Source organism: Triturus cristatus, chromosome 1_2 (genome assembly GCF_964204655.1).
Source record: "Triturus cristatus chromosome 1_2, aTriCri1.1, whole genome shotgun sequence".
Lineage (NCBI taxonomy): Eukaryota > Metazoa > Chordata > Amphibia > Caudata > Salamandridae > Triturus > Triturus cristatus.
This window is the reverse complement of record NC_140580.1, coordinates 662170171-662196014: the sequence shown is the minus strand read 5'-3', so window position 1 is coordinate 662196014 and position 25844 is coordinate 662170171. Positions and strand designations below refer to the sequence as shown.

At 43.2% G+C, this 25844-nt stretch overlaps 1 protein-coding gene across 1 annotated transcript in view; it reads left to right on the top strand.

Moving 5' to 3' along the window:
• The first annotated feature begins 687 nt into the window (after window positions 1-687).
• The window catches only part of ARHGEF10L (Rho guanine nucleotide exchange factor 10 like), a 585939-nt gene continuing 560782 nt past the window's right edge, over window positions 688-25844 (top strand). The window contains exon 1 of the mRNA XM_085608202.1: window positions 688-1386. The gene's annotated coding sequence lies outside the window, so the exon portion shown is untranslated. The remainder of the gene's footprint in view (window positions 1387-25844) is intronic.

Below are 25844 nucleotides of genomic sequence, written 5' to 3'. Positions count from 1 at the left end.
AAATGGTTTCCTGTGAATAAAACTCACAACTGAAAGACCATACAAGATTTTGCTCCTATACCTATTACATTGTGGAACACTCTAAAAATAATGGAATAATTAAAAGCTTTTTATGGCTGTGAGGACGCACTCATCCCTTTTTATAAGCACTATAGAAGTGTTTGGGGTTCCCCATCAGGAACCAGGGTCTCCAAGCATCTGTGAGAGTTTCACATTTTCTTTATAGTTCCTCTTTCCAACTGCCCAACAGTTCCAGCATGAAAATAAAGCCATATTATTTTGTATGATACATAGCTCTGGCTGAACATTGGTTTTATTGCGTGAAAATACGGGATCTTGCCCTATAAGAGTTCCAAACTAACTGTCAACTCCCTGAGTAACCCTGGCTTGAATGCTTTCCTCGCCATCCCTGTCCAGTGCACCAAGGGAATAACTTTTTACCAAACTGGAGTCCTAAAGCCATAATACACTAGTTTTAATTACAACACCAACAATAGAAACTTCCCAATATGCCCTGACCGCCTCCAGCCCCTGAAAGGAGGCATGTGCCTCATATAAATCAAGCAGAATTGAATGAATGTGTTAGTTAGAGTGAGGGGGGGAATATGGTAAAAACTGAAGAGGGCGTTCCACGAGTGATGGGAGAACCGAAGAGAGTAAAAACAGTGAGAGAGAGAGACAGAGAGCACAGAAGAAAGGAAGGACTGCGGCGGGTGCACATTACATGCGTTCCCAACTCCTGCTATATACTCCGTCAGGCTGCTTGTGACTTGTGTACCTGTCTTAGGTGCCTGGTACTCTGCTAGACTATTGTCGGAACTCTGCCTGCTCCTGTGTATCAGAATCCTAGCTGTTAAGCTGTCTTCTGAGGGATGCTAGACGCTCATGTACTCCGACTGGCTGGCGGCTGTGCTCCACGTGCTGCAGGGTGCCTGTTGTACGATGCCTGGCTGCTGGACGACGCTCCATCGCCGCCTACCGCACTCTAGCCGGCCTTTGCCTCTCCTAATGAATATTCATGCCCATCCCGGTCCCCGGGGCCGGGGGCAGCCTGGGCCGCCATTGGCTGCGCGAGGCTGGTGGCTGGGAGGAGAGGCCCGGCTGGCACTATTGATCGCACTGGAGACCCGAGGCTGTGGGAGGGAGAGAGGCGGGCTGCGAGCCGGAGAGCCCGAGACAAGCAGGAGGGAAGAGTGGGGTTCGGACCAGGACAGGAGAACCGGGCTGGCGGGACCGGCCGCGGGAGAGTTGAGGAGAGTGGCCCGGGATGGACTGCACGGAGCTGAGGCGGCGGGAGCAGCGCTGCTGCCGGCGGTGAGGACCCAGCTCAGGAGAGGAGGCTCGGCTTCTTTGTAACGCCAAACAAAGGCTGCAGTGTCCGCACGGGTAAGTGACGGGCCACTGACGGGCTCCAACATCCCATCCCGAGTGTCACTGACGACTGGCTGGGAGCATCCCAGAATCAGAGAGACGTGCTCTACCCTAGTGGGACTCTAACTACCCTGGTGTCACTGTGGTGCTCTAACAATCCCCCGAGCAACCCCCATGCCCTCTGCTGGGATCGGATCTTTTCAACTAAGTGATGGGCGGGTTGGCACTGTGCTCCTCTCTCCCGGTTTGCGATGGGCCCTTGTATTCCTCGTAATCCGCCTCTGGTAAGTGGTTAGTTATCGACGGACTATTCACTTTGAGTGAGTGATGGGCTGCAGACGCCCTCTACCCCTCCTGGGGTGCTCCCTACCCTGATGCCAGTGTAATGCTCTGTCAGTACGATCGGAGGGGCTTTCCCATGCCATCTGCTTGGGTCAGGTTCCCTCAACTAAGTCATGGGTGGTTTCGTGGCTGGCTCCTCCTTTTGGGTGAAGGGTGAGTGTTTGATGGGCTCTTGGTCTCCTCTCGTGTCCTCTGGTAAGTGATGGGTTAGTGACAGGCTCTTCCCTTGAAGTGACTGAGGGCTTTGAGATAGGCTTCGGCATGTGATGAGTTATTAATAGGGTCGTCTCATCCCCTTGGGAAGGTGATGGGCTTGCAGCCTTTGTTAAGCGATCAATTAATGCCATGTTCTTCGGGAAAGTGAATGGTCCCCGTCGCCTGATCTTTTCAGGTAAGCCATGGTCTCTTCTCCTTCCTGGCTCTCTCTTAAGGTCAGCGACTGTTTCTTTCCCACCTCTCTTCTCACGTGAGAGGGAATCCATTAAAGGATGTACCCCCAGCCTGTCCCTACCACTTCTGAGGGTCGAATGTACCTTTTGTTAGCATTTCTGTGTTTAGATGTCTATAAAGCTCTCCATCGTGCATGTGGCTCAGTTCCTGCTCTAAAATTACCGTAAATAAATAAATATTGAGTTGCAGACTCCTCAGGTACCAAGTCAGGGACTCCTGAGATGCACAGTGGGAGACTCCAGAGACACAAAAGAAAGGATTCTTCAGATGCTGATCTGGGGGCTCTGGGACTCCTCTGAAGCCATGTTCCGGACTAGATGCAGAGTGTGGGGGGCTCTCCTGTTGGGCCTCTTGGATATTGAGGAGGGGGGGGGGCTATGGCTACTGAGATATGAACTCTTGCAATTGTGAGTAGGGGCCACGTCAGTTGCCAAATTGAGGACTCTCTTAGATATTGAAGTGGGGTTCCGATTGGAAGCTGAGTACTGGATTCTTATATTGCAACTTTGGGGGTCCTCGTGAAGACCAACATGCGTTCATTCACATTTCAAGATGGGGGCCCCTGGATTCCGAATTGAAGACCCTTCATGTCAACAGATTACCCCCGCACCTTGCACTTTATCCAGAAATGTAACCGTCACTCTACACTCCTATCCCACAAATACCAGCTACATTTTTGTAAAATAGTTATAGCCCTTTTAAGTTTACATAGCGGCATCAATACTTAGTTACATGGAAAGACCAATCCATACTTTTTTCATGTATTTTAGTAAATGACATCCAGGCAGCTTTGTGCACCACTTCCATAAGAAGGGATCTGGGATTCTGAAAGCTTAAGAAATGTTCAAACAGTGTCTTTGAAAACGTACCTAAACCAAATAGTTCTACAGGTAAATTGGCAAATGGCTTCACAGATGCATGGCTTCATTGACACATGGAGGCAGATATATAATAGAGAATCAACAACAGTGACTACCTAATTACCATGGCACCGAAGATGCTTCATGCAGATCCATTTTGGGCCATTGTACTGACTAAAACATGAGGAGCTCGATTGTGGAGGGTCATTTTTAGGTCTCGCCTGACCCAGCGCATGCGCTGGCCTGGCAAGTCTTTTTGTGAGGGCTCCAAAAAGTGCTACCAGGCCAGCCTAGAGCTACAGTGCATGTGCGTGGGCGCGCGCGCCGCGCTTGACCGCGATTACTTTCACTTTCGCGGCCGCACGGCCGTTTTGATGTTTGATCGCCATCGCGATCACTTTCACTGCGGCACGGCCGCTTGGCATAGCCAATAGGTCCTGCTTTTGGGACCTTATAAGTATTTAGTTATGCAACTGTTGCATGGCTAAACACTTATAAGGTCCCAAAGGCGAGACCTATTTGCCATGCCAATGCTTGTTTATGGTGCACTCAAAATGTGCTTTTCTATTTCAAATTAGTGGCGTGCAAAGTTTTACAGATTTTCCTCTCCACTACTGGAGAAGTTTTTGTGTGTGTTTATGTGATTTAAGTGTTGTACCATGGGAAGCCCACTTCTATTGTGCTATGCAGCTGAAGGAAAGAAGAATATATAGAAAATCCAAATTAGGACCCATATTCAGGGCCTCCGCTGCCTGCAGAGTTGGGGATGCATTTGCCAACAAGTCTGCTTGGCTTTTTTGAAAAGACAATGGTGCTTCTTTTCCATGGTGGCGCTCATTTTCATGCCCGGCGAATACCTGTAAAGTATTTTCTACTTCAATAACAAAGTGAGTCATGTCAACATTGGTGGATGCCTAGCTTTCAAAGCCGGGATCTGATACACACAGTGTCCTGAGTAGGTAGATCTTTGAAGGCTACGAGTTGGATCAGGGGTCTGGCCCCTGCAGGAGTGAAGGTCAGGCATGATTACAATCACAGACATATTTTTTTTCAATCTGTAATCTTTTCAATAGGAGTTTTAAAAAAAAAATCAGATATCCCTTTAAAAGTGTCAATTTTTGTTTAGTGTCCCCTAATAGTTGGAGTTAAATCAGAGTTTGTTTACTGGAATCTATTACTTCTATGAAAAAAACGTATTTTTCCATACTTTGTCAAGGGTGTGATGCTTGTAGTTTTGTGAGAATTAATTTACGTTTCATCTTAATATCAAAAGGGAGACAATGCCGTTGGCTAATATTAAGGCCATAGGGTGGAGTAACCTACTTAAAGATTACGTGGTTGGTGTAAGGCGGTTTGAAGTTTTTAAGCACTGGGTACTATAGATCTACTACAATGATGTTAAACAGATAAGGCTGTTTTTAAATAGAAAAAGATCATGGTGTTTAATTTTTTAGGGTTTCCTTCTTAAAGTGACCTCCATATCCATTACTATGCATAAGGTAAAAATTAAAAATGTTTTTCATGTGCCATGCACAGGGGCAATCTATACACATGTAGAATTTGAAAGGTAATATTAAATGCACCCTTTTGTACCTATAAGGACAAAAGGAGTATTCAAAAGATACCAAAAATGCTTCTGCATCATTATGCACATCTGCACACCAAGACAATCTCAATTAAATAAATATATGCTCCTGGTCATGCCCCTTAGCACCGCCCACTTCTTTTTTTTTTTAATTTAAAGCACGGAGGCTCAAGTTTGTGACACAATTCTCCTGCCCTCTAAAAATCAAAGTTCTGGGGTCCCAGAGCCTGTGCTGAGACTGCGGAAGACACCCAAACCCCAGGGATTCTGATCCTAAGCCCTGCTCTTGATGGCTGTTGTTAAACTCTGACTGAGGACCCGAGTCCTGGGTTGCCCGTGGATCCTGACTGCAAAGACTAGAATCCTACGTGTGAATAGATTGAGCCCGGAGCACCCAGGTCCTTGGTCAGCGATACTCTGGCCCTGGTGAGAGTCCTCGTCAGACTTGGTAGGGTCGTGAGTCCGAGGACTGATCCCTGGTTTGTGGTACTCTCACCCTGAGTCCTTGAACAGTAGCTGTCTGTCCGTCTGTTCGAGAGCCCGAGTGCTGGATTGAGCGTGGGTTCTGAGACCAAAGACCAAAATCATCGGTTTGAGAAGGTTGGGCCCTGAGCACCCAAGTCCTCGCTCTGCGATAACGCTATCCCTCTCGAGAGTCCTCGGTCTGACGAGGTCAGGTCCTGAGACGAAGAAACCCCTGGTTTGTGGTCCTCTCAGCAGTGGCGTAGGAAGGAAGGCGCAGTGGGTGAGGGCCGCCCCGAGTGGCGTCACTGAGGGGGGTGACAAAATGGCAAAAATATGTGTATAAACACATATTTTTGCCATTTTGTCAAGCAGGGGGTGACAAGAAATTTTCTGCACCGGGTACCACCGGACCTTGCTACGCCGCTGCCTGTCAGCCTGAGTCCGAGTCCTTGAGTGGTAGCTGTTGGACCCTGATTTACAGGGCCGACTTTAGCGCTGGTGACGCCAAGTGCGACAGTGTTAGTTGGCGTCCTCCCAATGACCACTTCTACCATGGATTCTCTCACTAGCACCCTTTACCAGTGACCAAGTCTCTATAACCACTCTCTCTCTCAGATGCATTGAATTAGTTGTATAGCGCCAATCATACCAGTAAAGGATGTCAGAGCACTTTGCATCACACACACATTACACAGAGAAAATCAAACATACGTGTGTAAATCAGCATATAGGAAATGTTACATAAGCCAAAGGACTAAAAGTGTAGGAGTCACATGTCATCCATACTGGTAGGCAGTATAGTTTAGGAGTGCTTGGTCTGGAGAAGCACAAAATCAGAGTAAAAAACAGCATAGTTGGGAGTTTTGTTTAATAAGAAGAATCGATTCCTACCCAAATTAACCCTTTTTGCAACATTAATTTATGCTCAAATGTATACTTTGCAGTTTGTATGCAGTTCTATGATGAAAGTTAATAGCTCACTATTCTATATTAGGACTTTAAGTTATAAATTGCAAGTAACAAAATTATGTCTATTTTAAAAGCAGTAACCTGCTGATCAATTTACATTATATGCATGCTGTAATCTACATGGTGCACATTCTTTGCAGCAGGTATATTAACCCTCTGCACTACCTTCACATAAGTCAAAACATCAACTATGCAAAACTCCAATCTCTCTCCAGGAGGAACATTATTCACAGGTGTAAACTTGACATTTTTGTGACGTCTGGTAATTGCCGGAGGAAAGGAACACGGCAGCAGGTGCTTTGAAAACATAATAAACGTGCAATTACGGCGCCCCCAGAAAGCCAGCACCCGGTGCGGTGGCACCAGTCGCACCGCCCTAGAGCCGGCCCTGCTGATTTAGAGAGCCTGAGTCCTAGTGTTGTAGGGTTCGAGCACCAGGTCTGAGGACCCTCGGCCATGACCTGTTGTACTCAAGTTTTGGATTAATGCTACGTCATCTGTGGTGAGGTAATGGGTAATGCATTAAAGGGGGAGTTAGGTTACATAGTTAGCTTAACTGGCTGTTTTGTAACTTTTAATGGTTTGCTTTAATAATCCTGTCAGCTTGCTAAGAAAAAAGTCTTTCAATTAATATCTTATTTTTAGAGCTCCATGACGCCGAAAATGTACATATAAATGTAAACATATATAGACATAAACATGTACATAAAATATCCTTAGAGCCACAGGTGCACATAGATATTGGCTGCAGAAAAACCTGGCAGGCCAGTCTACCAATCTTCTGCCTAATGCATCACTCTAAAGTTTATTTAGGTTCCAGCTCTATCCTAATATTTTTGTTTGCTTTTATTTGTTTTTTAATTTGGTGGCGTATCGCAAAAAAAAAAAAAAAAACTAATTGAGGCAATGCAACTTAACTCTGCCCAGGCATCATTTGCCCTTCTGAAAGCTTAAAAGGCCGGTGGGGTTGGGGCAGGGTCAGTCACAAGTCAGGCTCCCAAGAGAGAAAGTCACATTGGAGGTTCACCTTGGCACCCATCTCGCCCTTTTTCCCAGTGTTATACCAGACCTTTTAAGCATTACACATGTTTGTTGGCTTTGCTGTTTTTTCCATACATGGTGCAGGCAGAGCACTTGGTTTTCGAGTTACTTTAGATCAGACCTCGATTGGCGTGTTAGTGCTAATGCTGCAGCACCTGTTTAGGGTCAGACTGGCCTATAGGGCAGGCAGGCAGTGCCAGACCAGCTGGTTTGACCGGTCAGCGTGTGGGCAGGTATTTTTGGCTGTTTGTGGGGACTGTTTTATGGTCTTGTGAACCGGTTTTTACTGCATTTCACTGATATTACCACAAACATTGCCTGCAGCAAGAACACATGTACGCAGTCTCCCAGACGTTGCAAAACACCTGTATAGTGTGTTTACAAAGTTAAAATGTGCTGATTTGCAAATGTGGCCCACTTTTTAAACTATCACATTCGCTAATGGGGCCACTTTTATTTTGGTGCTCTGGGTTTACTTCCTGTACCAGTCTGTCCCTGCACCTGTTCTGTGCGCGCGGGAAGCCTGCGTCACTGGAGGTTGTGGCTGCTGTTTCCTGTTCTGCTTCTGAGGGAATCGCACTCTCCTGTCTCCCTTTCTGCACATAAACTGCTTGCTTCCCGCGCGTTTCCACTACTGTTACCAGTGCCCTTCCTGTTCTGTGTGTGATGGACAGATTAAGCATAAAGGTGTGCGTGTTGTGTATGTGTGCCATGGAAGGATTCAATAGGGGGGTAGCTAACATTGGTGCAGCACGTGCAGTGGCACCGGGGCCCTGTCTCGCGGACTTAAAGCGCGGGTACTCTCTTGCTGTGTGTGTTTTCCTTTTTGGGTGGTGGGTAAATGTGTTCTGTTGCTGGCTGCACTGTATCCGCTCTGTGTCATTTTGCACTGCTGATTCTTCCTAATAGCTTTTGTTGCACTGTTAAATGTATCATACTATAAACATTTTTCAATCTTACACATTCATACCTGCCAACTCACACGGTGCCTGTGTGTGACACACAATATCTGCTCCCATCATATGATATCTCCAGCCGTGGCCGGTGCAGGTAAGAGCGGCGAGGCGGGTGGCGGGTGAGTCAACATATGACAACGAGGGAGAATGAAATAAAAAAAAAGGAAACCACTTACCTTGCGTACGCGACAAGCGCAGGGTAAATTATTTTCTTTTTTTTAAATGTCTTTCTCCCTCGTCGTTGTATACCGACTCCCCCCACCCCGCCCACCACTCTTAGTGCCGCAGCTGACGTCTCCTGGTGCCGATATCACAAGGTGGCAGAGAAAGCGAGCTGAAAACCAATGGGTTTCCAGCTCGTTGTCCGAGGCTTTGAACCGCCAATGTCCATTAAGAGCCGTGAAAACACCCCAGGACATCGGTACTAGCCTCGGCACGCTTTTATTTTATTTTATTATTTTTTAGGAGGAGGAGGATGGGGTTGTGGGCGGGGTGGGGTTTAAAAGTGCCTTGTAGGTACTTCTCATCACGAAGCTCTGCCCCCTTCAAGGCCCCGCTCCCTCCTCACACAGTTACATTGTTCTTTAGGTTGGCAGGTATGCACATTTTAAGTGGATTACCTAACACGGAATTAATGTAAAAGCAGAACGCCTCGACCTGGTAAATAACACGCACATTTTACGCAAGAAGTATGGGCTGACTCCCTGCATAACCATGCTTGTCTGTCTAAGCAACGTGTTGCGAAGCTCCAGTGATCAAGTTCCAGCAGCGGTTTCTTCATTTGGGCGTGGTGGCGTTGCCCCCCTGCCCCCATGTTAAGTAATTTCTTTGTTTTTTCGGATCCCCAGCTGATACCAACCAATTCTTTAACAGCCTCAGCTTCACGTCACAAGCAACGTTTTCCATTCGGCAGTTGTCGGGTCAGGGCCGGCAGAGTCCGATGTGGGTAGGGGCGGCAGGGATGTGGGGTGGAGCTTTAACGACTCAGTCACTGTCAGGGCCGACTTTAGGGCGGTGCGACCGGTGCCATCGCACCGGGTGCTGGCTTCCTGGGGGCGCCTGTTTGCAACTTTATTATGCTTTTACAGCACCTGCTGCCACATTCCTTTCCTCCTGCAATTACGGAGCCTCACAAAAATGTCAAGATAACTCCTGTGATTAATGTTCTTCTTGGCCAGAGATCAGAGTTTTGTTTAGTTGAGGATTTTGACTTATGTGAAGGTAGCACAGACGGTTAATATGCCTACTGCAAAGAACATGTACCAAGTAGTTTACAGAGTGCATTTAATGTCCATAGATCAGCAGGTTACCGCTTTTAAAAGAGCCATTCTTTTGTTACTTGCAATTTATAACTTAAAATCCTAATATAGAATAGTGAGGTATTAACTTTCATCATAGAACTGCATACACTCTGCAAAGTATAGAACATTGATTAATGTTGCAAAAAGGGTTAATTTGGGTAGAAATGGATTCTTATTATTAAAGAAAACTCCCAACAATGCTGTTTCTTTTTCGACTCTGAGTTTGTGCTTCTCCACACCAAGCACTCCCAAACTATACTGCCTACCAGTATGGATTACATGTGACTCCTACACTTTTAGGGCCAGATGTATCAACGCATTTTGCGATCGCAAAAGGGCCGATTCGCTGAATCCGCCTGTTTGAAATATCCAAAAAGCGTTTAGCAATGTATCAAGCTTTAAGAATTCACAATATGGGTAACACAATTATTTGCAATTAGCTAAATTGCGAATGCAGTTAGGGAATCGCAATTTACGATTCCCTAAATACTAGTCTTGTAGCCATCGCAAATTGCGATATTGCTTTAAGAAATTGCAAATTACCACCAACTTCAAGTTGGTAGTAATTTGCGATTTCCTAGAATCTGAGAGAGAGTGGTTATGGAGACTTGGTCACTGTTAAAGGGTGCTAGTGAGAGAATCCATGGTGGAGGTGGCCATTGGGGGCGCCAACGAACATTGTCGCACTGGGCGCCACCAGCGCTAAAGCCGGCCCTGGTCACTGTGACACAGCTGGGTCTCCTTGGGGTGCGCATGTCGGGTTGGACGGGTGCCTTGCTCTTCCTAGCCCAACATGCGCTCTTGAGCCCTCACCTATCCGCAATGCTAGGAGACCTGGGGGCTGCATACACAGCCCACAAGTCTCCAAAGGAGTGTTGGAAGCCCCTGACCCAGCCAATACTTGCTGCTCTTGTGCATGAGAGCAGTGTCTAGATTGGCTCAGGAGTTGCGGGAGGAGGGGTGGGATTGGAGAGCCAAGCTGGAACAGGGAACCAAGGCACAGTCACAAGAGTTCACTTCTCTGTGGCTGTTACGGAAGGGACAGGACCGAACGGTGAGTACCTGTTCATTTTTGTTTCTAAAACAAAAAAAGTGCCTTCCTGATTTTAGAGTACAGCCTGTCCTTTTTTTAACTGCCGGACTGTGATATTAATTCTAGATCACAGCCTGTCCAAACTTGTCACGTGTTGTTTTGTTTTTAGTTAAGTACACCAATGTCCTTTTGCTAACTTGAAATTTTAAATTGTTTTGTTCCTATCAAGTTGCTGTTTTTTCATGATAAATCTAGAGGTCTGGGTGCAGTGCTAGGAATGGCAACTATAATTTAAAACGTTCCTCCGAACGTTGTTTTTCTCCCTGTTCTGGAACTTACGTGATTGGGGATGGATGTGAGAACAAGCCCAGACCCAATCACGTAACTCCTTTTAGAAAGGTAGGCTATGTACTGCAGGTACAATAGGGTCATGACAAGCGGACAATATCTTTATGTGGCACCGAATAACTTTTGCCTACCGTCCTGCTGCGTGGATATTTCCTTTTATATTTCAACACTGGAAAAAAGAAGTTTGTTTATTCTGATTATTCCTGACCCCTGCAGCTGCTTATCAGACTAGGCTGTGACACAAAGTTTGACTATCCCAGTATGTAAGAGAACGTGTTACTATTTGTTCTTATTTTTACAATCTGCACAGGCCCAGCAAGGCACATACTTTGGTATGCTTCATTTAAATAATTTTTTTTATCAGGGATGCAAGACCACAATAAAAATGTCCAGATAACTGGTGATTAATGATCCTGCTGGATAGCAATCGTTTGTTGGTAGTTTTGAAATGCAGATAAACTGTACTTTATGTGGATAGCTCAGTGGGTTACTGCCTTTGTCACAGAGATTCTTGGGTCACTTGCAGTTCAGAAGTTATACTCCTAACATAGGACAGTGACCTATGAACTGTCATCAAAGTGCTGCATACAAACATGAATAGTATAGTTAGAACTTCACTTTGTTTTGTGTTGCTATATAGTTAGAACTTCCCCAATCTTTCAATATTTTAATTTTGCCGAAAAGAGTTTGGGCAGACATACATTTATATTTGTAAAGCCAACTCCCAACCACTGGGGTATGCTTTATATCCTGAGTTTTGTGCTTCCCCAGCCCAAACCCTCTTATTTTTTTTTTTTTTATTTTTTTTTTGTAAAATCTTTTTATTGATTTTATAACAGAACAGAACAAAAGCAGGTCACAAAAGACAGGTCTTAAAAGTGCATTCACATCCCAAACCCTCTTATAATATACTGCCCACCATTATGGATGACATGTGATTCCTACACCTTGTAATCCTCATTGGCTTATGTGACATTCCCTATAGACTGATTTACATACTTGTATGATTCATTGCTGGTGGAGGGTGGTAGAGAGGGAGTCTGAGGCGGTCATGAGCGGTAGGGGGAGAGCTACGGAGAGATGAGGGGTACTGTTGTAGGGTGGTAGTGAGGGAATCCGAGGAGGAGGTCAATAGGGGGAGAGGCTACAGAGAGATGAAAGGAACTGTTGGAGGGTGGCAGTGAGGGAATCCGAGGAGGAGGTCAAGGGGGAGAGGCTACGGAGAGCTGAGGGCCACTGTTGGAGGGTGGTAGCAATGGTATCTGCGGACAAAGAGGTCATTGGTCGGGCGCCAAAAAAGACTTTCACACTAGCGCTAAAGCCGGCCATGTCATGGCCTTTCTGTTTTTATTTTACAGTTAGATCATTAGGGCATCTTTGGAACATATTATAAAGTGCCTGCTAATTATATTTACTGCTATATTCAATGTTTTAAGTTTGAAGGTGATTTTACTAATGTTTCTTACGGGAATAATGAAAGTGGAGCTGGATGGTGGCTGGTATGGGGCTGGGGCCCAGGATCAGCTGTGAGGTAAGGTGCACAGAAGAGGGATGGGAGAAACCTGGATAATCGGGCCTGGAAGTACTTGTGTTGAAGCCTGGCCTGTTGGCAATTGAGGATTTGCACTTAGGTCCAGACATTGCTCTTACTTTTAAATAACTCTCCACATGCTCTGTATACACACAGAATTGTTCTGTTGTATCATGGTGACTGTTTGCAAGTAGATATGATGTAATCAAGGGCTTGTAGGCTACCACAAGAAGGGACATATTGGGCCCACAGTGGCCCACCCAAATGCACCCTCGGCCCACCCAAATAAAAATTCCTGGAGCCGGGACTGATGGTAAGTAGCACTTGGGGTCAAATAAATGAGCAATTGGTGAGAAAAAGTGCCTGCCACCTTTTTCATCATTCACTGAGGTCCCTCAAAACCTTCCTTACCCATCAGGTTTACCATGGCTGGCCCATCTATTGATCCATTGTGGGCTATTTGTGGTCCTGCCAATGAACACACAGTCCTGGGAGTCTGATAGGACACTGGAGCTGGGGCAATGTCAGTAGATTTACTGACAGGCCTGGGTGTCTGAAAGGACAGTGGAGCTGGGGCAGTGTTGGTAAACTTACAGGCAGGCAGGGAAGTCTGAAGGGACAATGGAGCTGGGGCAGTGACAGTAGACTTACTGGCAGACCTGGGAGTGTGAAAAGGTGGACTGCGAGCCTGAAAGAACAGTTGAGCTGGGGCTATGGCAGTCGGGCTGGCTCGCTACGTTCGCTCTCCAGCGGGCACTCACCCCTAAAGTTTGCGCCACACCATCTTCAAATGTCACCAGCCGCCACTGTCAAGCTCCCATTCAAGCCCTGACAAATTGGTGGCACTGAGATTTTACAAGAATAACTATCCTATCTATTGATATCTGAATAATGTTTTTTTGTGTTTATAAATCTGAGTAGTTAACATTTCATAGTATTTAACTTTGTGACCATAATTTGATTAATTGTTTACATTTTTTTGGGACGTATTATTTATATATTGACATGTACTTATCAATAAAAATATATATTTTTAAATTGAGTATCCTAAGAATTTGTTGAAAATCGAACCAGACATTCGTGTGTACCCTACTGGATGAAGTTGTGTATTTAAAAAGAAAAGATATCAAGAATCGAGTAGGCACATACTTTCTGTACAGGAGAATTGCAGAAAACACTTTTCAGAGCCTAACATTGAAGACTTCAATCCATATCTGCAAGTGACCGCCTAGAGTAAGCTGTTGTAGACACCGTGAGACGGTATTACTGCCTCATTGCAGCTCGAGGTGGGCAGATAGCAGGCTAGCTTTCCTCCAGTCAGGTATCCCATCCTGCCATTTTTGTTTAATTTCACATCCAAATTCTCCACTCTCTCATTTGTCACTCTCAGAATAGGCAAAAGCCTTAATATGGCAGTGAGGTTCAGATTCCTGTTTCTAAAAAACCACATTATTCGTCAGGAGCTTAACGTGCCTCTGAAAGAACTCCCTCTTCCCTCCCTGCCCCACAAATCCCCCCCAACCACTTGTTCGAGGTCCAACCAACTCAGCCATTGGTGGTTGTATACCTTTCAGGTGCAGAAATCTCATAGACCTCTTGGCACCTTTAGCCTGATGCTCAGTGTATATGTGTGTTTTTATTTATATTACCTACTGGCGGTCGTCAGTAGGTAGTTATAGTTAGAACCTAGTTTTCATAGGAAAAGCATTTTTTAATTTGCTAATATCTTTTGATTTGTTTGACGAATCTTCGCAAAATTTTCAAAACTAATGGGACGGTCAGGTCAGCTGCTGTGTTGAAAGTTTTAGGGGAATTGGTCAAGAAGGGGCAGAGAAAAAGGGGGGTCCCAAAACTGCTTTTCTCCATGTTAATTTCCATAGGAAACTTTAGACATGTTTACAGCCCGAACTGCTGAATGGAAATACACCAAATTTGGCAAAAAGGTAGCTCTTGGTTCAGAAAGCACTCTTTTTGTTAAATTGTGTAAATGCGTTCAGTCGTCCCGAGAAATTTAAATATTTCTCAGATATCCAAATATGGGCGTGGAGGATCCACGAACCCTCCCGATCTTGAGCCTACGATCTGATTAGCTGTCAACACTTCAAACCAGGAAGTGTTGGCAGCCAGCTTGTCTTGTGACTCGGTTGAAACCCCCCCCACGGCCCCAGGGACTACGACCTCCACAGGGATACAATGTAGATGGGAGGGGGCCGCGTGGCCCCCATCCAGGAGCCCTCCATGGCCCTGGGGACTTCCACTCCCCAGGGCCGGTTCCAGTAATGTCCCGGGGGGCCCACCCCCGGGACATTGCAGTTTGCTATGGCTTGGTGGGAGCACTGCTCCCGCCAAGCCATAGCAAACTCTGCTTCGCTTCATGGAAGCGAGAGCAGGGAAAATGGTCTCGCTTCCATGAAGCGGAGCAGAATTGCTTTTGGGCAGAGGGAGCTGAATGTTTATGAATTTATTCTTGCTATGTTGATCATGCCGATGGGGAAAGGAGGGTTCTTTGTTTAGCAATTTATGATATGCTGCATAGCAAGCTGTAAATTTGTTTCTAGGCACTTCCTAAAACCTTGTACTTTGGGACTGATCTGTGTACTGACTCTCCCAGCTTTCTGACACTGTCCTTTCAGTTCCTTAGATTTGTATTCTCAATATTATAGTTTGTTCTAGTAGACCTTGTATATATGAAAAGCCAATAGGTTCTACTGATTTTGTTGTTCTACCTGATCCCTAATTTTTTATCGATATAATACAGACATTTGCGGTAGACTTCTTTATTTTATTATTGAAAAAGCCACTTAATTAGGTGAAATGGAAAACTAGCATTTGGGGCTTGTGAGGACTCATTTGGTGCAAAAACAAAAGTACAAAAAACACAATCGCCGCAACAGCAGCAGCTCACTTTCTGGTCATGCTCGTTTTTCTGTGTGTTTGTGTCCATTTTTTCCATGAACATCATGTTATTATCAGCAGTGGCTCCTCCGCTATGATGAAGAAGCGTCACCCCCGGCCAGCTGCCTCAAAACAACAGGAAAGGACAAAGAAAATGATAACAAACATGTTTTATTATCATTTTATTTTTCCTTTCCTGCAGAGTCTTTGGGGGCGGGCCCATGGGTGATGACAGGCTGCAGGAGGAGTGGTGGGCAATGTTGTCAGTGCGCATGACGGTTTGGCCGGCTGTCTCAGGCCGGCCAAACCATCATGCACATTGAAGCTTGTTCCAACCCGAGTTGCGTTGCCAGGTTGGAGACAGCAGTCACAGGCTCCTAGTCAAACTGGAAATGCAAATTCATGGCACTCATGCCCATCCTGACGCTGCTGAGCTGTGTCAGGGTTTGCCGCATTGGAGTCCGGGAGCCTGTGCCTGCAGAGAAGAGGAGCATAAATTCACGATGCGGCTGGCACCTGCTAAGGTTTTATTTATTTATTTATTTTGTCGTTCCCCGACCCCTTCCCCCCTACACCTACCCTGCCACTCTTTGTCAACACCAGCCGCTACTAGTTATTATGCAATATGTGGTAATAGCGTAATTTCCGGAATTTTCGTGTTACATTCCTAATGCGATATTACCGAAATTACACTAGATTGCACAGGCATAATGGACATTTCGACTAGGCATACAAATTATGCAGTTATGTGGCTCCTTGTTTCATTTAAAAAACAGCACTGCAGAACTGTATAATATATTTCATATTGATTTTGAATGTGTTTCGCTATGTGGTAGTTTAGAATTCAAAATATGGGATCTTAAAAACATATGTAATACATTTGCGATTCTTCAGAAGGATTGCCCTTTTGAAATAACTGAAGCTTTCGGAAAAGTGTTTGCAGTGTGAACTTGAGTTACCTATGAATTAAAAAAAGGACAACAAAAGGAATCATTCTACCCACCCCTTTCGAATTTATTTACATATTTAGGTTTTTGTTTCTTGCTGCAGAACAAAGCTCTTACTCCAGATCATGAAGGCGATGTGTACACTATCTGGGCAATATTGTTACCTATTTGAATTGCTATTTACAGCCCTGTGCCGCTGAGTGTGACCAGGTAACTTCCGTAGGTAACTTCCGTAAAGTGTCTGGTGCAGCATTGCCATGCATTTGTAATAGCTTGGGCTCCTTCTGAGGTAGAAATATGTATGCTAGTCTGCAAATGATGCAGCATGGATGGCTTATGTGGCAATCTGTAACATACGCTTCCTTTCTTAAAAGGTGGGGCGAAATGTTTGACCCACTTACAGGCACTGAGAGAAACCAACACTGCTCTCATTGGTGGTCTGATATAAACAGTGTTTATAATGGGTCACGACTGAGAGCTTTGGAGTTATGGCTGAACCAATGCAGAGCGAGTTTCTCACACTTCTCGAACTGCAAGGTACCCACAACCTCGTCTTTGTGTTCCTCCTTGGTCCTGCCGCAGTGCGATGCTCCAAGGCAGCAAGGCGTCTCAGAGCCACTCCACTAACCAATCCCAATGCTGCGCTCATGCTGCTGCTAATATTATCCAGCATGAGAAAAGCACCAGGATTGGCTGGAGCGGGCTGCCTTGACGACCCCTCAGGCAGGGTTCGTGAGGTTTAAAATGCGCATGTGACATGCAGAGTTTAAACTGGAGCAGCAACCACCACTACTCCCTGCTGCCAATCAACAGCATTGGTCCCGTCCAGCACTGCCACACAGGGCCGGCTTTAGCAGGGGTGATGTCCTGTGCGACAATTTTTGTTGCCCCCCCCCCAATGACCACATCTACAACGGATTTCCTCTCTACCACCATTTAACAGTGCTTCTCGAGTCTTTATGACCACTCTCTCTCAGGCTGATTTCGTTTTATAGCACCACTCATACCAGTGTAGGGTGTCAGAGCACTTTAAATCACCACACATTGGCACAGAGACAATCATACATGTGTATATCAGTGAATAGGAAATGTTACATGAGACAGAGAACTACAAGGTGTAGGAGTCACATGCCATCTATACCGGTAGGCAGTATAGTGTAAGAGTACTTGGTCTGGAAAAGCATAAATTTAAAACATAACATCATTGTTAGGGTTTTCTTTAATAATAAAAATTGATTTATTCTACCCAAATGAACCCTTTTTGCAAGTTTAGGATAATGAAAGACAGGGCAAAAAGACATCTAGCGCTAATACATATCTTGTAGTTTGCATGCAGCTCAAAAAGCTCACTATGCAATATTAGGATTTTAACATATAAACTGTAACATAAGCAACAAAGGATCCCTGGGACACAAGCAGCAACCCACTGACCTATTTACAATATATGTATTTTGTGACCTGCATGGTACAATAGGCACATTAACCCACTGCACTACCTTACCACTACCTTACCACGAGTTACAGCTTCCACTAGACAAACCTACCCTCTCTCTTCAGCAGGAACATTAATCACTGGAGTAATCTTGACGTTTTTATTGATGGCTGAAAATTGCTGGAAGCAAGAAACGAGGCACCAGGTGCTTTTAAAACGAAAATAAGCCTGCAGCCAGGGCGCCCCCATCCCAAGTCAGCGCCCGGTGCGGTGGCACCGATCGCACCGCCCTAGAGCCGGCCCTGCTGCCCCTTGGCTCGTCTGAACTGAAAAATAAAATAGTAATGAAATTTCTTTATTACCATTTTATTTTTCATGACTACTGCACTGTCAGCAGGGGGTGACGCTCTTCTGACCTAATGGAGGAACCACCACTGGTGACAAGAGCCGGAAATTCTTATTTACGTGAAAATTTTTGCGGCTACACAATCATGTTATTCCAGTGGCTCTAAATGTATGATACATGGAAATATAAACAAAGAATGAGAAGGCAAGCAGACACTGAATATTTAGTACTGGAAATGCACATACCAGGATACTCCACCCTGTCCTCGATTATCAGTATTGACAAAAGGTGCATGATTGCACTGTGATCCTTTATGGATGGCTTTTGATTACAAACACACACAAATTATACAAATAGTAATCCTCCTCACATGCCTTGATAATGATTAGCTGGTAAAAATCCCAGTCATTTTCTTCTCCCAGGTTTTTTTTTTCAAAGTTTTATGTAGCGCAAACTTGACCCAACAATATTGGGATCAGAGCGCTTTACATGAGCACCAGTTGCTACACAAGGACGCATAATTTTTTTTTGGTAGGCACAGGGAGATTAAGTGACTTGCCCAGAATCACAGGATGTTGAACGTCATTGCCGAGACTCAAAACCAGTTCCCCAGATTTGATATCGACAGCCCTAGGCGTTAGGCTACATCCTCTCCCAATAACATTACCAGGGATCCTGTTAATTTCAGAGAGGATAATTACACAGATTATGATTTTTGAGAACTAACATGAGGAAATCCCGCCAATTTAAGCATTTTTACCCCGGTATGCCACGCGGAGACTTTTTATGTTATGTTGATTTGTATAGCGCACTTATCACCCAAGAGAGTATTCAGGCGCTTGGGCAGCTGTGTACGTGTGAGGTCCCCAAGGTGCTTATACGAAACATACAGGTCTTCAACTTCATACGGAACTCAGGAAGTGATGAGGAGGCTCTGATTTGTTGAGGGAGGTTATTCCATGTCTTTGGTCGATGTAGGAGAATGAGCGACCTCTAGGTCTGCTTTTAGTAATGCAAGCTATTTCTGCGAGGGAGTCAGAGCGTAGGTGTCTGATGGGTTGGTGAAAGTGTAGGCGGCCGTTCAGGTATTCTGGTCCTGTGTTTTTTAGGGCTCCTGTGTGTAGCAAGTGAAATATCACTGAGCAGCAGTGTTCCTGCTAAACTCGTAATTTGCATGGGTCTGTAGTTCCTGCTACCAGGCCGAACAGAATGAACTGGCCACTCATAATGAAGGCTACAGTAGGCATTAGAATGCATTACCGAATGTTCTGAACCTACACTACCCTACATCAGGACATTGACATGAAAGACTTGTGGCGAGCTCCTAATCCACACTGGCATGCTTGCAGACCAATAAAGCAAAAAAAAAAATAACATTTTAAAATGGTTAATTTAATGTCAGTGAAGAAAGTTTTTTTTCTTTGTTCATCTCCTATTGGTGGCAGTAAAAGGCATGTGCATTTTCCCTCGAAAGTGTAGTTTTACACACTGCTGACATCTGCTCCTTGCAGTTATTAACTTCCCGGTCTCCTCACATCATCCAGTGCATAATGATTGTAACTCCTTTTGCTGCTTTAGAAATAGAGCACATTGTTCAAGAGAGGGAGCCCAGAGGCGTTGCAGTGCTGACCTCACGAAGGCATATCAGAATACCGAAGGCACAATATTAGAGCTACAACTATTGGCCCAACGATGTGTGTGTGTGTAACTCGAACCAGGGAGTGGCAAGCTATTTGCTCCCAGAAATACGTTTTTAGAAGGGTTTAATTATTCCCTTTGTCAGAGGCGACTTCCCTCTGGGTTTTCAGGTCGGTCGGTGCCTCTGAAAACCTCCGTGGGGTGGAGCATACTTATGTCGGGTATGCCACACACAGGGTTTCCACTGGCCAGTTTTCTACCTGCATCACAGGTATTTTAATCTCCCAACCAGTACAAAAATAAGCAAAATCGCCTTAAACCGGTATTTTTTTTACCCTTTTCTGTGCATACTTTAAACAGCAGATATAAATAGAAAGCACTTTTAGATGTGTTCTAGAGCTGAGTTAGCAATCCACGCCTAATAATTAAAGTAAACAAAGGCAGAGAAGTTATGTTAGATATGAATACATTCAATTGTGTTTAAAGCCCGGCCTCTGCAGACTCTTAAATTACCAACAGATGTGGTATTTTTCTCTTGAAAAGGTGGCAACCCTAGCCACACATGGGCTTTTGCCTCTGATTTTCAGGGTAAGCAAATAAATACAAGCACTTCTGGGAGGCATACAGGGTGGGGGTGCTTCAACAATTATAACACCTGCACGTGTTTTTTAACAAATATAAAGAAATGGGTCCTGATCCATTAAGAACATAATTAATTACTCTTGAAACCGGGGCACAAGTCTGGGCAAGACGGCGTCCACCCTCTAGTTTCCCATGGTAGACACTGTCCACCCCTGCAAGAAGTATGCTCTACTGAAATATGCTGAACTTGTGCTGGCGTAAATTTCAGACACCGAGACACATTCAGCAGCACCTACACATTGTCTGTTCCAGAAACCTTTTTAGTTTATTCTATTAAATGCAGTTTGCATGGTTTACCCGGTGTCCAATGTAAAAGGGGCATGATGAATAATGTATATTGTGCAAGCGAGGGGATACTTTCTACGATGGGGGGTGGTTCAAATGTTATAGGTCAATTTGCTTAGCACATTTCAGTTGAATTGTGGATGGAGATTTTGGTGTATGAGGGTTGATTACTTTAAATATTTTTGAAGCAACATGGCCAGCTGAATTCCAGAATTTGAACCCGGAGATCATATCTGGGTGATCAAGAGGGCCTATTTTAGAGAGTCTACCTTTGATTTCTGAAAAAAACATCATTGAGAGAATTTCGCTTGGAGTTCAGAAAATGATACTGGGTGGACTCATTACATAAATCTTTAGGAAGACATATTCCTTTAGTAGACAATATTGGTCCAAGATCAGAAACAGAATCAAATTAAAGCTTGTTATTATTCCAGAGAATAATAAAACTCGATTTGGAGATGGAGTTACCCATTCCCTTGTCAAGGATTTTCATCGCTTTGATCATGTTCGTGAAAATTTGTTATGAGTAAGGAACTGAATAATGAGACATGGTGAGGATGGAGGAAACATGAAAAGAGGAACAAAGAGATCATTCAAAAATAATCAACGAGGATGGACAAATGTTTCATCCAGGTGACAATGCGCAAATTGCGAAGCCAGAAAGGCAGTTTGGTAGTAAAACCAGTTGGAAATTTACATTCAGCCTGTTTGAAATGAGAAAGCAGAGGTGATTTTATATATATAGGCAAGAAAAAAAAGAATGTCAGAGACAAATAGGAAGCATGGATACAAGGAGGTTTAAAAAGGGTGTTATGATCATCTTCAATTATTTCTAGCCTCCACTACCAGGATATATGCTTAGGTGCCCCCGGAAAAAAAAGTTTTTTGATTTTCTTTATTGTTTTTCATTTTTTGTGTCTGACTAAGGCAGATAGATCCTTACAACACCAAATGCCAAGGTATTTGATACCTTTGGGTTACCATTTAAGACCAGAATCCCCAAGGTGAATTGGCAGCAGTGGGTAATGAGAGACAGGACCTATGTTTTGTCTTTATTTAGAGTATATCCGAAGATTGTAGAAAATTGGTAGATAATGCTAATAATCACAGGATGTCCTCATCAACATTATCCAAAAATATGTGGATATCATCTGCATATGCTGCCGTTTTATATGAAATTGTACCAAAATAGAATATTTTGATCTCTTGAGAATTATTCAGTAGTTGTATTAGTGGGTCAATAGACAATAGAAATAAGAGTGGTGATAAGAAACAACCTTGTTGTGTACCCTGATAAAGACTGAAGTGGGCAGAAAGGGCTAAATTAATTCTAATTCTAATTCTTGGCGATGGGTTGGAATATAGGGCCATGACCATATAAATAAATAAGTCTCACAAATTTTGTTCCAGAAAAGGTCATAAAGCCCCTTGCGGCTGCAATAAGGAACTGTGTTAATATTTCTCCCCCAATTCCTTCAATGAGTAAGATCAAACTTTATGCGGATGATATTATGTTATTAATTAAACCTGAGCTTCATTCGCAAGTTAAGATGCTTCAGATCTTCGAAGAGTTCGAAGCCTTAGGGGGTTACCGGATCAATAAAAAGAAAACAGAGATCATGATCTGTGGGAATAGAGATCCAGAAATACATCCCGATCTAAAGTGTTTCATTAATACTAAACCCAAAAGATATCTCGGGGTCTATTTCTCACAGTCAGTTAAGGATTTATATATGCTTAACTTTGATCCCCTTCTTCTAAAGATCCGCTTAATGTTTACACGTTGGAATCCCTTGCCATTATCAATCCTGGGTCGGGTTGCCCTGATAAAAATGTCTATTCTTCCGTTATTTAATTTTCTGTTTTCTACTATTCCTTGTTTTTTATCAGGAACGTATTTTTCCAAGATTGAATCTATGTTCTCTGCATTTGTATGGGCAAAGAAGCCTCCTCGTATAGCAATTAATACTCTCTATGCGGATTTAGATCAAGGAGGACTTTCTCTGCCAAATATTAGAGATTATTATAATGCTTATTTTATACAGTATTTGTCGAGATTTAGGAATCAAACTCAAGGTCAAAACTTGTTTATTAATTGTTTCTTCGACTTAATTTGTTTTGAAAATGAGCTACCCCCCCCCCCCGCAGATTTTTAAATCTCCCAAATTAGTTCGCTATAAGATTCTTTTATGGTTTCTTAAAAAACATACTGCTATGTTTAATAGATATTCACTCCCACTATTTAATGTAACAACTCCACTGTCCAGTATTTTTCCACTGATGGGTATTAAAGGTGGATCTGATATAGCGGACAATTGGGCCAGAGTAGGATTTAGTAAAGTAACTGATTTTTTAAAAAATGGAGGCTGGATAACTCCTAGAGAGATGGCAAGTCTTGTTCAGACAAATTTTTTGTTGGTTTTGTCATATAATACTATTTTTAAATTTTTGGCCCAACTTGATATTGAACAGCTTAATCAACCAACGCAATTGGTTAAAGATCTCCTTATAAATGAGTGTATAAAGAGACCAGGGGAATGGAAACGTTGTTTAGCCTATAGTAGGGAAACGGATTTAAGTCAAAAAGTAATTAAAAAAAGGAAGGAACAAGAAAACCATGTACTATCTATGAATACTTGGAAGACTATTAACCATTTTAACTTTAATATACTTCGGGGAGCTAATTGGCGTAGAATGTTATTTTTGGGGAAATGGTTATTATATCGTACTCCTGCTGCTATTTCCAAAATGTATTCAAATTATCCTTCAAACTGTTTTAGATGTACACAACACACATCCGCCAACTGGTCTCATGTAATGGCTCATTGTACCAATATAAGGGAATTTTGGGACGATATTTTTGTGTTTTGCCAGATTTATTTTAAAATTACGCTCCCTTTTAATGAAAAACTGATACTATATGGTTTTGATTCAGATCTTAAAATATCCGCCCAATTGGCTAAACTACTGTATATAGCAACGGCAGTTGCAAGATCTTTACTACTGCAAAACTGGCGGTCAAAACAGATTCCAAGTAAATTAGAGTGGATGCAGAAAATGAGGAGAGTAAGAAAGAGTGAACAAATTTATGCTCTGCGGGTGGGAGGAGGGAGAAAATTTGATAAAATTTGGGGTTCTTTTTTTGATTCGGACTGATGGTTATTTAGTGGATGATGCTAAACCTTATCATTTGAGAATCCTTTATGCTGAATCTGTTTTTTATGGTGTTTGATCCTGTATATGTTTGACCAGCAGTCTTTATTGTCACTAAAGTACTTCAATAAAAAAAAAAAAAACATGACAAAGGATGTGTACATTACTAGCTAGTGTGCACTTCACAAATCCGGTTTGGGAGTCATGTATTAATTTGGTCATGAGGGGTTCCACTCTCTTGGCAGGATTTTTGCATATATTTTTTCTTACATATTTAATAGGGATTTCAGTCTCTGATTTTTATGGTCTGTGTGATCTTTGTGGAAACCACTATTGTATCCACTGCTGCGGTTCCGGAGACCGTACCTTGTGTCACAAGGCGATTGAGGGTATTTTCTAAAAGAGTAATGATGGCCTAAGAGAATGTTTTCTAAAATATAATAGAAAACCAATCCGGACATAGTGTTTTTCCAGAACAGATGCTCCTAATGGCCTCCAACAATTCCCTCATTTCTAAGGGATTGTTTAATGTTTGTTTGTCAATTTCTGAAATCGTTTTTTAAAGTATTTCATTCAAAAATATGAACTAGTCATTTTTAGCGATCATTATATTTGGTCAATATAGGGAGGTGTAAAATGTTCCAAAAATGTCTAGTATATCATAGTTTTTTTATTTGACTGAGCCGTCATATGCTTTGATGTTGGTAATTAGATTACTATTTTTCTTGAGTTTGAGTGTTGCAGCTTGTGTTTTCCTGGCTCTGTTGAGGTCGAGGAGCTTTTTTTCTTTCTGCACGTGCATCCTCAAATATGCATGTTTACTAATAATAGTGTTATATTCATATGTTAGAAGTTTAATTTCATTTAACAGGCGGAGGTTTTAGAGTATCTGTAGGAAATCTCCTTTGATTTGATAGCTGTAGAGAGTTGTTTAAGGAACTCTTACATTTTTCTGTTGTTCCTGGCTGTACTCTCCATGATTTGGCTTCTAATGGTACATTTAAATGCATCCCACAAAGTTACTGGGGAGGAAACCTAGTTTGCATTTCCTGTTAAGAACAATTGTATTTCTTTCTCTAAATCTAGAATATCAGATTCTTTTTCTAAAACTTCAGTGATCATACGCCAAGATTTGGTCTTTGGCATGGTGGATGTTTGGAGACTGGTGATAGTTATGGCTGTGTGATCTGAGATAATAATAGGTTCTATCAATGAGTCAGTGGTGAGCTCTAGAAGAGCAGGGTATACCAATAGGTATTCTGTACAAGAATGACCAAGATGAGGAGGGAAAACAAAATAAAATCCTTATACTTGGGATTGTATAGCCTTTAAATGTTTGAGAGACCATGATTCATACAAAAGTTTAGGAGTTGTTTATGTGCTTTTGATGGTCCGAACTTAAATGAGGAGTGACAGTATAAAATAATATCCATTGAGAGATTGAAATCACCTTCAAATATGACAGGAGAATGTATGGGTAGAAGGCACAATTTTGCATTCAATGAACTCCAAAATCGTTGGTCATCACCTTTGGGAGCAAAGATGTTCATTAAATAAAGATTATTTTTACCTTTTTTGAGCCTGGTAAATAAGCATCTGCCCTCTCTATCGTGTTCAGTGGAAATAATAGATAGGACCAATCTTCTCTAAAGTAATGTGATAACTACATTCTTTTTATTCAGGGCTTCTGAACAGGCAATATCTACCACCCATCATTTTCGTAGGGATAATGCTTCCTTGCAACCTATTTTGGTTTCCTGTAGGAAGGCTGTATCACCTTTCAGGCCGTTACACACGGATGAGTGGATGGTTTAGCCCCTTAGTATTAAGAGATACTATTTTAAGAGATAACATCTGTACTATTTGTAAATTAAAGACAATACTCTGGTCCAAGAAGCCAAACATATGGTTTGATATCCTCATTAGTAAGCAGTATATGGCAAATTAACCCTTTGGATCTGAAGAAATAAATAAAAAAGGTTAGAGCAACAACATCAAGAAATAAGAGCAAAAGTGGAAAGAAGTAAGTCCATGTGCAGTGGACTAGTCAGGATCTCATAGTAGATGTATGGAGTCACAAGTGCCTCCCAAACACACTGAAACCTCTACTCCCCACACCACCAAAGGAAGTTTTCAGGAGACGAAGTAAGCAATAGCAGACTGTGTAGGATTAGGTCAAAACAGCAAGATCCCAGTGTATCCAGCACCTAGAAGATAATCTGGAGAGGTGGCAAACACTACACAGCAAGGTAGG